At 37.0% G+C, this 16488-nt stretch overlaps 1 pseudogene; it reads left to right on the forward strand.

Moving 5' to 3' along the window:
* The first annotated feature begins 2827 nt into the window (after positions 1 to 2827).
* On the forward strand, positions 2828 to 16288 carry LOC121395510 (annotated as a pseudogene).
* Positions 16289 to 16488: the final 200 nt, after the last annotated feature.

Below are 16488 nucleotides of genomic sequence, written 5' to 3' on the forward strand. Positions count from 1 at the left end.
CCTATTGGGTTTATTATATGTTTAATTTATGTTTTAGAAGACTTAAGGTATTGAGATCCAAATTACAGAAAGATCCCTTATCCAGAATACCTCTGGTCCCAAGCATTCTGGATAACAGGTCCCATACCTGTACATGTTTTTTTGGGCACAGTGCCCATGATTGTTGTGAATAAATACAGGTATAGGATCTATTATTCTGATTTCTTAATTCCAGAGGTCTTTCTGTAAATTGGATATCCATAATTTAAGTCTGCCAAAAATTGAAATAGTAAATAAACCCAAACAAATTTGTTTGCCATCGATATTGATTCATGTAGCTTAGTTCAAAGAAATTTAGACCATAAATACTCATTCTCAGTGCTGGATTCGCTGGGCGGGCGCCCCTAGGCCGTGCGCTCCGCGCGGTCCTAGCGCTCGCCCGCACTACCACACGCTGGCGCAAAAGCGACAGCGTGCGAGCGCCGAAGCACTGGGGAGCACAGGCGGCTGGGCGGCATGCCGCCCCCAAAAAGGTGCCGCCCTAGGCCTGGGCCTATGTGGCCTCGCTACAAATGCGGGCCTGCTCCTTCTCTACATTAAGGATTTGTGCTGTGATTTTGATTGAGCTGGAGTCAGTTTGAATGAAGCGAGCGCTAACACATCTGCTAGAAAAGGGATTTCCCTCTAAAAGATATATTGGATCTAACTGTTAATAAAATCTAACACCCACTTGTTGCATGAAAACATCATAAATAGTGATGGGTGAATTTGTCCCGTTTCGTTTTGCCACGTTTTTCACGAATTTCCCGTCAAAATGGGCACCGGCGTCAAAGTTGACACCGCCACCCATTATATTCAATGGCCGTCCGTTTATAGTTGCATCTAAATTGGCGCCGGCATCAGAAATACTTTTGAAAATTTTTTAGACGCCGCAAATGTGTGCCTGGCGAATACATTCTCCCATCGCTAATCGTAAAGAGAAAAAGATACTGAGAAGATGTGAAGATAAACTTGATTATTTCAGAAACAGCGACAAACCAATATAGAGCAGGCACTCAAATGAAGGCAGACTTCCACCAGGCAAATATTCAAAGTGAAAAAGTTTATTGTGTCCTCAGCCTGACGCGTTTCTATGGCTTATGATTAAGTGTTTGGGACACAAAACGCATCAGGCTGTGGACATGATCTTTTGCTCTCTAATGAACCTAGGGGTATTAGTACTTTCTATGTATTAGCTGAAAGAGAATGGGGCATTCTATGGGGCACATTTATCAAGGGTCGAATTTCGAAGTTAAAAAACTTCGAAATTCGACCATCGAATAGGCCAAATTCGACAGTCGAACTTTTCTTTTTGAATTTTTTGGCCGCTTTCAGTCGAATTTAAATCGTTCGATCAATCGTAGAAATCGATTCGAACTATTTAGTTGATCGATCGAACGATTTTCAAAAAAAAATACTTTGACTTTTTAAAACTTAGCCAAATTTTGGCTATAGGTTCTAGGAGGTCCCCCTAGGCTAACATTTGGTAGTAATTTGGCAGGTTTAAGGTGGTGAAATGTTGAAGTCAAACTGTTTTAAAGAGACAGTACTTCGATTATCGAATGGTCGAATATTCAAAGTATTTTTAATTCAAATCTAAGTCAAATTTGGCCTATTCGATGGTCAAAGTACCCAAAAATTACTTAGAAATTCAAAGTTTTTGAATTTGAAAATTCACTTTGAATAAATGTGCCCTTAGGATTAACTTGCTAGAGTAAAAAATATCCCAGCACACAAATGGACTTTGCTTAGTTATCCACTAACATTCTTCACATTTTTCTATGAATGTACAGTTTCCAATCATCCAGCACCAAACAGAGAGACTGCATTTATTGTCACTAGTATTGAACACTCTTTTGCCTTGCTCTAAATTTTACCCCTGCCTCCGATTCTTAATAAGATGTCTTCTCATAATCTAATATAAGGTTCAAGAATTTAATACTTTTTTTAAAGACTTTGATATACTATAGTACTATAGTTTTTACAAAATGTTTATAGCTTTTAAATGTATTTTTAATAAATGCTTTTTAATATAAAAGAGGTAATTTTCTTCTATGTTTGTAATTTTATTAATATAACAATTTTGTATGAAAGTTATAGTACATGTTGATTGTTCCCCCAACACTATAGAGTAACTGTACTACATTAATTATTTTATCTTAATTTCCCCAACTACATCACATCTGCCATCTTACATAAAATGGTTGGTATTTATGTTTTGTATCAGTTATGTTTTATTTATGTTTTGTATCAGTAAAGTGCATGTAGGGGGCTGGTACTTAGCTTCCCCTTTTTGTTGTGTAGTCTGTTAAAGTTTGGCCACTAAGGGGTTCCTTAATTTATGAAGAAGAAAGGCTCTTCTTCCTGGCTCAACTCACGACCTTTAAAGTTTCCTGGTTTAGCCACAAAGTGGCTATAAAGATATATATTTGGAAGCCATGTGGTTAAAGGGACTTTTGTGCATGGGTCTCCATAATAAGTTCAGAATCTAGTGAGTGTGAATTATCTCCTGTTATACAGTAGGTCCCTCCAGGAGACACAGTGAAGTTCAGGGCTATTTAGTGGAGCAGTTTTGGGCTCCACCAAGGAGTGTTAGAGGGACTAGGTTCCCAGTTGCATTGTTGCCCAGAGAGGCAACCAGTGAGTAGATCCTAGGAATTCCACTCAAAGAGGGGTATAACCCAACCTGCTGGTCGGCCATGTCTCCTTACTTCTGGGCGATCCTACCGGTGGGTGCATGGAAGGGGCACTCCATCATTTGCGACTCCATCATTTGCAGGTGCATTGCAACATCGCGTCAAACGTGATGATGTCATCAGAGCTCTGCCAGTGTATTTTGTTTGTAAACAATGGTATTTGTATTTCATTTGTTCCTCCCCTTTCCTGATTGGTTTCTTGTCCTTTAAATATCTCCCTCTCACACTTCTCCTTGCCCAAGCTGGCTTCTGAGTCATTAGTTCCTGTTTAAAGGAGAACTAAGCCCTAAAAATTAATATGTCTTAAAATGCCATATTTAATATAATTAATGCATTGCACCAGCCTAAAGTTTCAGCTTCCTGATCCAGGATTTCAAACTTGTCACCATCTTGGAAAGTGTCTGTGACACTCACATGCTCAGTGGGCTCTGAGCAGCTGTTGAGAAGCTAAGCTTAGGGCTCATCACTAATTATCCAGCAGAAAATTAGGTTGGTCTGTAATATAAGCTGATGCTACACGTTTGCTGATTATTAAATTCTGATGCTAATTGCACTGGTTTCTGTGCTGCCATGTAGTAATTATCTGTATTAATTACTAATCAGCCTTATATTGTGACATTTCTATTCTATGTGTACTGTATATTGTGAGTGGGTCCCTAAGCTCAGTAAGTGACAGCAGCACAGAGCATGTGCAGTGAATCAGCAGAAAAGAAGATGGGGAGCTACTGGGGCATCTTTGGAGACACAGATCTTTACTGCTAAAGGGCTGCGGTTGCCTTGGGCTGGTACAGAACTACAAAACATGTACAACATTTCTAGCTATCTCTTAGTCAAGCTTTAGTTCTCCTTTAAGGCTGTGTTCCATTTGCTATACCAGTTTTTGACTTCTGACTGTTTCCTGACCTTGATACTAGCTGCCTGACTCGTGACCTTTGCCTTGCCCTGACCATGATTTGCCTCCTCCTTGCCTGTACAGCATTTATCTCTAAAGTGTTCAGGTTTTCTGCCACAGAAAGTTTCAGGGCCCCAAAAGGATGCCAGTGAAGACCTGGGTTGTCAGGAATAACCTGGTTCACAGAAGAGTAGGTTATACCAGCCATCTCCCTGGAGTTCCTGTAACTAGTCATTATAGAAGGGATGAGAACATCTCTAAGGGGCCGATTCACTAAGGGTCGAATATCGAGGTTTAATTAACCCTCAATATTCGACTAGGAATTGAAATCCTTCGACTTCGAATATCGAAGTCGAAGGATATAGCGCATATAGTTCGATCAAAGATCGAAGGATAATTCCTTTGATCGAACAATAAAATCCTTCGAATCGAACGATTCGAAGGATTTTAATCCAACGATCGAAGGAATATCCTTCAATCAAAAAAAGTTAGGCAAGCCTATGGGGACCTTCCCCATAGGCTAACATTGACTTCGGTAGCTTTTAGATGGCGAACTAGGGGGTCGAAGTTTTTTTTAAAGAGACAGTACTTAGACTATCGAATGGTCGAATAGTCGAATGATTTTTACTGTGAATCCTTCGATTCAAAGTCGTAGTCGAAGGTCGAAGTAGCCCATTCGATGGTCGAAGTAGCCCATAAAAACTTCGAAATTCTAAGTTTTTTACCTTCGAATCCTTCACTCGAAGTTAGTGAATCGGCCCCTAAGTGTTCTATAGAGGTGACTGATATCCACACATATGTATATCATGAGTATATAATAACATAATATTTGCAGTCTATGTTACTTTGTGGCCTCCTTTCTGGATTCTTCACAATAAAACTGTTCTGGTTACATTATAAGAACCACTGGAGCCCATTTCTTAGAAAATACTAGAAGAGTGCAGTTCAACAGTACCCTGCCTCTATTATAGTGGGGGCTCACGCCTTGTTCATTTTGACAATTATTCATCAAATTCATGGTCATTTTGAAGCCCTGGCATCCTCCTTACCATAGCGTAACACGCATATAATCATTCAACTTGAAAATTGTTTGAGGAACTGAAGGCAACGAGCTGGCCATCCACTGTAGTTTGATAGAATTAACATGAAAAAAATTCTTAAAACAATTAGTGCTCACAATCTGTCTCTCAATATTTACTGTAGATATTTGTTTTTGACTCTTTCATTGTGTACATTGTGCAACTAGGCAGTGGCATTAGTGATGGGCGAATTTGTGCAAACAATTTGCCTCGGTCCATTTTTGACGCTGGCAAATTTTTGCCAGCGAACCGTTTTGCAAATCTATTCGCTGGAGGCAAATTGCGCAAATTCGCTGCAAATTTGCGCCTGGCGAATAAATTCGCCCATCACTAAGGGACCCATTCATTAAGTTCGAGTGAGGGAATAGAAGAAAAAAAACTTTGAATTTCGAAGTGTTTTTTTGGCTACTTCGACCATCGAATGGGCTTCTTCGACCTTCGACTACGACTTTGAATAGAAGGATTCAAACTAAAAATCGTTTGACTATTCGACCATTCGATACTCGAAGTACTGTCTCTTTAAGAAAAAACTTCGACCCCCTAGTTCGCCACCTAAAAGCTACCAAGCTCAATGTTAGGCTATGGGGAAGGTCCCCATAGGCTTGCCTAACTTTTTTTTGGTCGAAGGATAATCTTTCGATCGTTGGATTAAAATCCTTCGAATCGTTCGATTCAAAAGATTTAATCGTTCGATCGAACGATTATTCCTTCGATCGTTCGATCAAAGTATTTGCGCAAAAACCTTCGACTTCGATATTCGAAGTCGAAGGATTAAGATTCCCTCGTTGAATATCGAGGGTTAATTAACCCTCGATATTCGACCCTTGATGAATTTGCCCCTAAATCGCATAAATGAAAGAATGGATGATAAATCAAAGGTGACCTTTTGTTTAATATGTGATGCAGATAGTTTTATATACTTGTTAAAAATAATTTTGTTACAGAACCCTCTTAAAGACTGTTATTAGATACTCATCTATACTTGGGTCACACACAGCAAAGTGATTGTCATCTCCATGTTTGGCTTAAGTTCTTGTGTTATCACAAATGGAAATCTGGTACAAAGGACCCAAAGCTGATACAAGATAAATACAAGGGCAAATGAGCATTTATTTCCTGGGAGAGCAATTGTCAAGAATTAGAACTCACTGAGATCCAAAGACCCAGAAACCTATATATTCACAGAAGATCCAGAAGGTAAGAGCTTGGGTCGTGTTTGAGTAAAGGAAGAACATAATAGTTTGGTATTGTTCCTATTCTGTACTGAATGTCTTGAATGAATGAAAATCGTGTGCTATTATATACTGATTTTGCTCTTGAAACGTACTAAATGCAAATAAAAATAAGTTTTTGTAAATGTATAACGAATTAATTTGTCTTTTCTGGTGTTTTTCTGGTGTGTTTCTCCGTCTAGGAATATACACTTCTCTCATGTTGCCAGAGTTTTATCAGATAACTCCATTTTTTATTACATGTATTTCTTTTCAGGCTCTACTCATCTTCAAATACGTCATTCTATCTGGTTCCTAAGGTCAGTAACCCTAGCAACCATTTTTGTGCAAAAGTTAAATAAATCGTTCATGTTTAACTTAAGTTTTAGTATGATGTAGACAGAGATGTTCTGAGATCATTTACAATTCTTCAGTTTTAATTATTTGTGGTCGTATTATTGAGCTTTTTGTTCAGCAGCTCTCAAGCATGGAATTTCAGTAACTTTCTGGTTGCTAGGAACCAATTTATCCTAGCAACCAGGCAGTGGCTTGAATGTGAGACTGCAATACCGATAGTATGTGACTGAATAGAAAGATAAGGAATAAAAAATAATTAACCACTCACAGGGGGTTATTTATAAATAGTGGGCAAATTTTCTCCTGGACAGTAACCCATGGCAACCAATCAGATGATTACTTTCAGTGCTCAACCTGCAGCTGTCTGAAAAATGCTAATCACTGATTGGTTGCTATGGGTTACTGCCCAAGTGCAAATTTGCCCAGTGTTTATAAATGAGCCCTACAGAGTGATAGTTTTTTTGGCTGCCAGGGTTAGAGATCCTCATTTAAGTGCTGGAAAGAGGCAGAAGACCAATTAAAATGTTGCAAAGAACAGGCCATTCTGTAGCATACAAAAAGCTAATATAAAGATGAACTTGCCCCTTAAAAAAAACACCAAAAAATTGCAAAAAAAGATTTTGTATAACAATATAATTTGGGGATGATTAGATCAGTGAGAGTTACATTTGTGGAGTTTAGGCAATTTCGCAATTAAGGTAATAAACAGTTTTTAGGTCTCTACCCTGACTGCCAGGTATCTAGAGTAAAATGACCTAGCAACCAGAGAGCCAATTAATATAATATGAATAATGGACTAATATGTAATATCTGCCAAGAGTACAGAAAGAGATGTGTGTTGTATATGATCACTTATACACCACTTGATAAATATTCTGCTACATGTACAGTATAATATACTGAAGCCGTTTGTCCCCTTTGTGTCTATGAGCTTTAGATTTTCAGTATAATGCCAAAAATTGTTGTTTGATTTATACAGCGGCTAAGGTAAGGGAAATGGAGAATTACATAGTTACATAGTTAAATTGGGTTGAAAAAAGACAAAGTCCATCAAGTACAACCCCTCCAAATGAAAACACAGCATCCATACACACACCCCTCCCTACTTTTAATTAAATTCTATATACCCATATCTATACTAACTATAGAGCTTAGTATCACAATAGCCTTTGATATTATGTCTGTCCAAGAAATCATCCAAGTCCCTCTTATAGTCATTAACTGAATCAGCATCACAACATCACCCGGCAGTGCATTCCCCAACCTCACTGTCCTGACTGTGAAGAACCCCCTACGTTGCTTCAAATGAAAGTTCTTTTCTTCTAGTCTAAAGGGGAGGCCTCTGGTACGGTGATCCACTTTATGGGTAAAAAGGTCCCCTGCTATTTGCCTATAATGTCCTCTAATGTACTTGTAAAGTGTAATCATGTCCCCTCGCAAGTGTCTTTTTTCCAGAGAAAACAACTCCAACCTTGACAGTCTCCACTCATAATTTGCACTCATCTTTACTTCTTCAACTTTTCCTCCACTGCCACTTCGACTGAAGAGGAACTTTTCTGAATTTTAAACTTGTTACGAATAATTAACACATCGATTTACAACATAATATCCATTCTAGGAACTGTGGGCAATGGGCTGGTCATCTGGATTATCGGATTTAAGACAGCTACTCTTATTTGGTTTCTCAAATTCGGCATTGCAGATTTTTCTTTCTGTCTCTTTCTCCCTCTCTATATTATACAAATTGCGCATCCACATTATTGCCCATTTGGTTGGAACACGTGCAAGACTTTTTTTTAATATACAACTAAACCTCTTTGCAAGTGTATTATTTTTAATGATAATCATTGTTGATCGGTGTATCGTATGTTGTGTATCCAATCCATAGAACTTCAAGATTAGCCTCAATTATCTGGATCATATCCGTGGCTATTAGCTCCCCATACTTTGCCCTTTATGATTATAAAGAAGATGGCAACTCATCTTTTTTCTTTTCCCCTGCATTTGAAGTTTGGGATAACATAGGTAAAGCTATGAGTGTGGCCAGATTCGTATCAATGTTCTTTATCCCCTTCGCAATCATTTTGGTTTGCTATGGGCTCATTGCATTCCGGGTTAAAACCAGCAGAATACCTGGGTCTGGTTGAGTTTTAAAAATTATATTTACAGTTGTCATTTGTTTCTTTTTTTGCTGGTTTCTTTTCCATATTATGTTTATGATAGGATATGCAGATATTGACATAGAATTTCCTTGTAAAGACATTTTAGAAACCCTGGCAGAATTCTTGGCTTTCTTTAACAGTTGTCTCAATCCAATCATCTATGTCTTCTTTGGTAGGGACTTCAAGAAAAGTTTAGGAAAGTCAATTCAATTTCTCCTGGAAAACACATTCAGAGAGAGTAATGAACCTCCTAAAGCCAGTGTGAACATCTCCAATTTGGCCAGTCTTTCCTCATAGCTAAGATTTTCCATACCTTTCACCCTTCTCTGTACCCTCTCTAATACAATAATGTCCCATTTGAGTGCTGGAGACCAAAACTGTACAGCATATTCTAGATGTTATTGGGCCCCACAGCAAATTAATTTTAGGCCCCCAAAATATCATGGGGTTGTCCTGTTTTACCAATATATATTGAAATGGCTTATTAATTAGGGCCTCATGGAGGCCTCTATACCTTATGGGGCCCCCTGCAGGCACAGGGTCTGCTTCTCTGTAGTTACGCCCCTGACTGTATGGCATATTCTAGATGGGGCCTTACCAATGCTCTGTACAGTGGAAGAATGACCCTCTATTCCCCCAAATGTATGCCCCTTTTAATACAGCCTTGTTTGCCCTTGAAGCTGCTAAATGGCATCACTTGCTATCTACAAGGACTCTAAGATCATTTTCCATTATGGATTTACCTAATACTTTCCATTAAGTGGCTTGCTTACTTTTACATCCCAGGTGCATGACTTTACATTGATCAACATTGAATCTCATCTGCCACTTAGCTGCCCAGTTTGTCAAGATCCGACTGTAAGGCTGTTGGATGAAATGGATGGAATTTAGTGGGCTGCATCATTTTGTGTCATCTTCAAACACTGCTACATTACTTACAATTCCCTCCCCTGAGGGACTCCACTAAGAACCTTACTCCAAGTGGAGAATGTCCCATTAACAACCACCCTCTGTGCCCGATCCTGTAGCCAGTTTCCTATCCATGTGCAAACGACTTCATTAAGCCCAACAGACCTTAGTTTAGAAAGCAGTCGTTTGTGGGGAACGGTATCCTACGCTTTGGCAAAATCTAAATAGATCACATCTACTGCCCCCCCACTGTCCAGAATCTTACTTACCACATCATAAAAGCAATCAAATTCGTCTGACATGACCTATCCTTCATAAAGCCATGCTGATTGCTGCTCATAATGCCATTTACTAAGACAAAATTTTGAATGTGATCCCTTAACAAGCCTTCAAGTATTTTGCCCACCACTGATGTCAATCTTACTGGCCTAGAATTGCCAGGCTGAGATCATAACCCACTTTTTAATATTGGAATGACACCAGCTTCCTCCAATCCATAGGCATACCAGACCAGCGAATCTGGGAAAATCAGATTATATATATATATATATATATATATATATATATATATATATCTATATATATATATATATATATATATATATATATATATATATATATATATATATATATATATATATATATCACAGTTGAAGATGGACCAGCACACCAATTTATCCAAACAAAATAGTTTTATTTAAACATCACCGTGCATCCAACGTTTCAGCCCTCATTGGGGCCTTTATCAAGGATAAAAATGCTTGTGATGGTTTAACAATTTATATACCCACAATCCCCTCAAAAATGGGCGTCAGCATGAAGTCATGAAAATGTTCCATAAGCGTTTCGTGCAATTAATTATACATAACTAAAGATACCTTATCATTTTGTGCCACTAGGTGTCACCAAATTGTAGTGATACAAATCTGTGTACTTAGTCCATTAAGGTGAAAATTGAAAAACAGTTACACAGAGGCTTATATGGATTCCAGAAACAGCAGATACACAGTAACTGCACCTGTGAATGAAAACAAACCTTATCTCAACCATTTGCAACATATGTTTCAATCTTATCAGGAACACAAACAATTCCTAAATACATAATAACCATTTTTCTACAGTAACCATTTCAAGGTGATGTCAAGTAAAAAGGAGAAAAACCTGTTTAGGCCAAAAAACAACCCAGAGCCTGTTGCCCATTTAGACCCTTAGGTGCCACGCAATCCAACTCGTGGATCCAAAATGCTTCTCTTCTTAATAATTCCCTATGGCTGGGAATCTACTGACGTTCCAAGTGAGCCATTTTTATGCAAATTATTTTCTGCATTCTAATTTGTTTCATTTTAATGCTAATATGTTTTAGCCTCGCTGACCTTAGAGACTAGGCAGTGGAATGAATGGGAGAACTGGGTAATCATAAACCACCTGATGACTTTATATGTGATGCAAATAGTTTTTTTGTATTTATGAGAGGTTTTTTTTGTAAGAAACCTGTTATTAGATTTATTAGACTGTTATTAGATATTGATCTGTGCTTAGCTCATGCACAGTAAAGTCAGTCTCATCTCCATTTTTAGCTTAAGTTGTCGTGTATCACAAAAGGAAATCTTGTCCATAGGAACAAGATAAGAGATACATAAAGGCAAAAAAGCTTATGATTTAAACAGCACAATTAATTAAAAAAAATGCACAAGAACAACAATTTCCTTGAAATGCAATTTCTATATGAAGATAATATGGGGTGATCAACCTTCACAAGACAATACCTAGTTAATTAGATGAGTGATGGGTAAATAAATGGAGAAAGTACAATATTGCAGGCCATCATGAAGTTTAGAAATAAAGCTAGTAGACATTTTTGGCCACACTAAGGGCCGCATTTACTTAGTTTGAGTGAAGGAATAGAGGAAAAATAGTTTGAATTCTGAATGGTCGAATATGGCTACTTCGACAATCGAATGGGCTACTTTGACCTTCGACTACGAGCTTCGACTTCGAATCGAACGATTCGAACTAAAAATCGTTAGACCATTCGATAGTCGAAGTACTGTCTCTTTAAAAATTTCTTCGACCCCCTAGTTCGCGACCGAAAACCTACCGAGGCCAATGTTAGCCTATGGGGAAGGTCCCCATAGGCTTCCTAACAATTTCCTAATCGAAGGAATATCCTTCGATCGATGGATTAAATTCCTTCGAATCGTTCGATCGTAGGAAGAGTGCCCCTAAATATCATATCAGAAAGATCAATAGTGCAATCATAATTCTTTTGTTTATAGAGGTTGTTCCTGTTTAACTGATCTTTTAGTATGATGTATTTACTCAATATTTACTCAAACACTCTGCAGTCCAGCACTGAGGGGTGTCAGGAATCAAGGCGAGTCTGAAGGTATGAGCCTCCCCCACGCTTCCCACTGAGTTGCGCCCTGAAGGTTGGTACAGGACGGTCCCAGATAAGGAATAGCAGGAGTGCCAAGTGAGCCCGCAGAAATAACAGTTCGTAATAAGGACTCAGCACTTATCTGCAGTAGAAGAAGCGAAGTCAGGAACAAGCCGGGTCATACACAGGAAACAATCAAGAAACAGGCGCCAGTTGAGGGAAATCCAGTAGAGTAGTCAGGGAAGCCAAGGTCGAGATCAGGAGAAGCAAATACAGGAATCCAGGGATAATCAGGAGAGTTGTCAGGAACAAGCCGTAGTCGTAATCAGAATAATTCATCAGTAGAAATACGCTTAGTGTCAGTAGAGACGATCACCTCGCATTGAGCCTAGGCCGGAGTGACCTTTTAACCCCAGGACGTATGTTGGCGTCAGAACGTGCGCCTGCGTCCGATCTGCTGGGACCTGACAAGGGGGCTATTTACTAAAATCCGAATTTATCTCATAATTAAAATAAAGAAAGCTCGACCAAACCCCCTTATTTATTAATAAAATAATAAATAAAAAAGAAATCAAGCAAAAACCCAAATTTATCATATTATCCAGCTAAACTCAACGCAAACATGATATCTTTAAATTGGGACAGGGAAATCTCCCATTTGTCTGAGATTGCGGATTTTCGAATGAGGGCTTTTGCAGCATCAGGGTATGATAAATCTTGAAAACTTCTAGTTTTGTTTCCAAAGAAAAATTAAAATTTTGGCCCCAAAAAGCCCAACCGGATAAATTCAAGTTTTAGTAAATAACCCACTGAATAATGAAATACAGTTTTTAATCATAATTTTCCCAGTTCCACCATATCTACCAGCTTACAGGAAACTGAACGTGGGTATATCTTTGCATCAGTAATGATTCAACTTAAAAATTGTTTGAGGAACTCTACAGTCTATCTACTGTAGATTACTGAATTGAACATGAAAAAAATTATTTAATCAATTACTGTTCTCAGCCTTTATTTAGATATTTATTTCTGACTCGCTTATTGTGTCCATACAATACAAGTCATTGATAATTGATGGATTTCTGTCCCATTTGCCAGATAGCAAGCAAGGTTGGGTTTATTTCCCTTTCACTAAACATGTCAGACTTTGAACCCTTATTCCATTGCTTTGAGCAAACTACTGAAGTTTCAAGTAAGCCACTTTCATCCAAATCATTTTCTGGATCTTAATTTCCAATTTGTTTAATTGTTAATGCTGAGTGTGGTAATATTGGCAGTATTTAGTATTTAATAGCAAGCTGCTTGTAAGCTGCATTTACTACTGTATAGATAGCGTGTATTCACATATATAGTCAGATACTTTGACCACTTATCATTTGGCACAAATGACAGAATGGGTAATCAGAGACAGGCTTTATATGTGATGCACATACATTTCTGTATTAGTTACAACAAGGTTTTTTTAGAGAACCCTTTCAGTGGCTGTTATTAGATACTGATCTGAGTTTATCTCATGCACAACAAAGTAAAACTTTGCAAAGGGATTTTGTACAAAGAACTTAGAGCTGATAAAAGATAAATAAGTGCCAAAAAAAACCCATTCCCATTGGACCCATTGGATCAGAACCAGCTGAGATTCTGCAAATATGCAGCCCATAGCAGATTCATTAGGTAAGATATTGGCTTGGGTTAAAGTGGAATCTGGTAGAGTAATGGAAGCAGTTATGAGTATATCATGGTTCCTATTCTGTTTTGTATGTCTATCGGGTGCTGAATTTCATAGTTTCACTTGCATTTAATGAATTCAGTGGCAGCAAGTTCCTAGAGGTAGAGACTTGCTTCTTTTGCTCTGGTTTTGCTATAGAAACAAATTAGAATTAAATATTAGTATTTATCAGCTTATATAATTAGAATTACTTGATCTTTTTCTTTTCTGCTGCTTTTTGATTTATCTATCAAGGATTATACTCTTTTGTTGCCAGGCTTTCAATAGGTACTGTAACTCAGTGGTAACGATTATTATTTCTGCCATTCTCCAATCTGTTATTCCAACCAATTTCCAAAATCAATTACCCTAGCTTCCAGAACCTAGTTTTTGTGCTAAAGTTAATTTTAAAAGTTGATTAATTTTAAATTTAAAGTTTAAATATACATTTTAAATATTCAAAATAAATTTTTAAATGTAAATAAAATGCAAAATTGAAAAGTGAGTTTAATTTATTTCTCTCCAACATTTGTTTCACAGGAGCTCTGCATTGGAAATGGAGAGTTACACTTCTTTTTACTTCCCCAATGTTTCCACTGTTGTCACATTAACTGAAGAGGACTTTGATGACAGGATTTTCCACTTTTTACACGTTTTTAACATCACAATATACAGCATAATGTTCATTTTAGGAACTGTGGGCAATGGGCTGGTCATCTGGATTATCGGATTCAAATTGGAAAAGACAGCTACTCTTATTTGGTTTCTCAACCTTAGCATTGCAGATTTTTGTTTCTGCCTCTTTATTCCTTTCTCTATTACAGAATGGGCACTGCCACATTATTGGCCCTTTGGTCAGATCATGTGTAAGACTTGGGCTTTTAATGTACAGCTGTACCTCTCTGCAAGTGTATTATTTTTAATGATTATCAGTGTTGATCGGTGCATCTGTGTTCTCTATCCAATATGGTCAAAAATCCATAGAACTTCAAGATCAGCCTCAATCATCTCTGTAATTATCTGGATCTTATCTGTGGCTCTCAGTTCCCCATACATTGTTTTTTATGATCATGTAGAATATGGCCAATTATCTTACTGTTCTTCCACATTTGGAGTTTGGATTAATGAAACCACATTTGACGAGTAGACTTGGAAACTGAGAGAAAAGGCTATGACTGTGACCAGATTTGTATCAATGTTCTTGATCCCTTTTTCTATTATCTTAATTTCCTATGGGCTTATTGCATTCCAGGTGAGAAAAAGAAGAAGAATTTCTGGATCTGGTCGAACCTTAAAAATTATATTTACAGTTGTCATTTGTTTCTTTCTTTGCTGGTTTCTTTTTCACATACTGCATTTAATTGCAAGTGTAGGCATTGACATAGCATTTCCTTGTAATGTAATATTAAGTAACATTGCATATTGTTTGGTTTTCTTTAACAGTTGTTTCAATCCAATAATCTATGTTTTCATGGGTCAGGACTTTAAAAAAAATTTAAGAAAGTCAGTCCCATTTTTCCTAGAAAACACATTCAGAGAGAGCAATGACCCCCCTGAAACTCTTAACAGCTATGTTTTAAAAACTGAATCAATGGCTTTGTCTAATCTAATCAATGCCTAATCTGGTTTTGGATTTTCATTGTTGTACAGAAAAATATTTACTTAAAAAAATAGTCTTAATTCTGAAAAAGTGTTGGCAAAGATTTGTAGTTTTATTTTACAAGCACATGTAGCACAGGTATCAGAAACTCAAAAAGCCCAATTAGAGGAACCATTTATTTTATAAGATATATACAATACTAAAGATAATTTATCAAATAATAAAAGTCTGGCTAAGAGGGTCTAGACGAATATGGAGTTTCATTTCATAAGCAGTTATTGGAAGAATTATTGGTTATTTATTCAACTTTTTTAATTCAGTTGGAACACAACATACTCTCCCAAAACAGGCTCAAGAAGTTAATGGAACTATTATACCAAAACCTAATATAGATTTACAAATGTGTGCTAGTTACAGACCAATATCCTTAATTAATATTGATATAGAAAATATACAAAAATAAAAGCAGAAAATCTGAAACTAGTGAAATCTAATTTAATTCATCATGCAGAGGGAAGGTAAACATAATACTTCAAGATTAATTTCACTTATGCATTATGAAATAAAATACCATGTATGCTTTTAACAACAAGTGTGAAAAAGGCCTCAATAGGGTGTCAATGATTTACTTAAAGACACTTTGGAAGGATATGGATTAGGGGAACAGGTTATAAATAGGATACTAGCATTGTGTAATAACTGCTAGAATAAAGGTGAATACTATTCAATGTATTCAATATGTAATGGCACTAGACAGGGATGCCCAGTATCCCAGTATACTAGCATTGTGTAATAACTGCTAGAATAAAGGTGAATACTATTCAATGTATTCAATATGTAATGGCACTAGACAGGGATGCCCAGTATCCCCATATCCCCAAAACTGTTCATTATGGTTGTGGAAACATTACTTTTACATTTAAGAAGATAAATTGGGGATTAAAATAGGTTTGATAGAACATAAGAATATTGCTTTTGCAGATAACATGTTATTTATTAAAACATATCAAATAATGTCATTGCTGAGGATGTATCTAATTTTAAAATAAATGCATTTATGTCAGAAGCACCGAATTTTAGTTTATCAAGCCAGGCTCAAAGCTTTAAAGCTACCAACTATCCACTTTAGTGGACTGCAAAAACAATTACATACTTGGGGGTAAATATGAGAGACATTCAGATTGTTTTGAATTCAGATAACTAAAATTATGGTTTTCCTAGGTTTCTGTATAAAGTACAAATGCTGCTAATCTGTTTATTAAAATATTTTTGTAAAATGAAAGGGATTATTTATATTTTTATGTGGAAAACAATGATAACAAAAATAAACATGAGGGATGTATTCCTTCCTGATACTAACCTTTATTATGTGGCAGTTCACCTTTATAGGATTTTGCAATGGATCCTGGGAAGAGATAAGGACAAGTTATGATTAAAGTGTGAACAATCATGTTCCCCAGTACCCTTGTATATCTTAATTCT

Source organism: Xenopus laevis, chromosome 7L (genome assembly GCF_017654675.1).
Source record: "Xenopus laevis strain J_2021 chromosome 7L, Xenopus_laevis_v10.1, whole genome shotgun sequence".
NCBI classification, from domain to species: Eukaryota; Metazoa; Chordata; class Amphibia; order Anura; family Pipidae; genus Xenopus; species Xenopus laevis.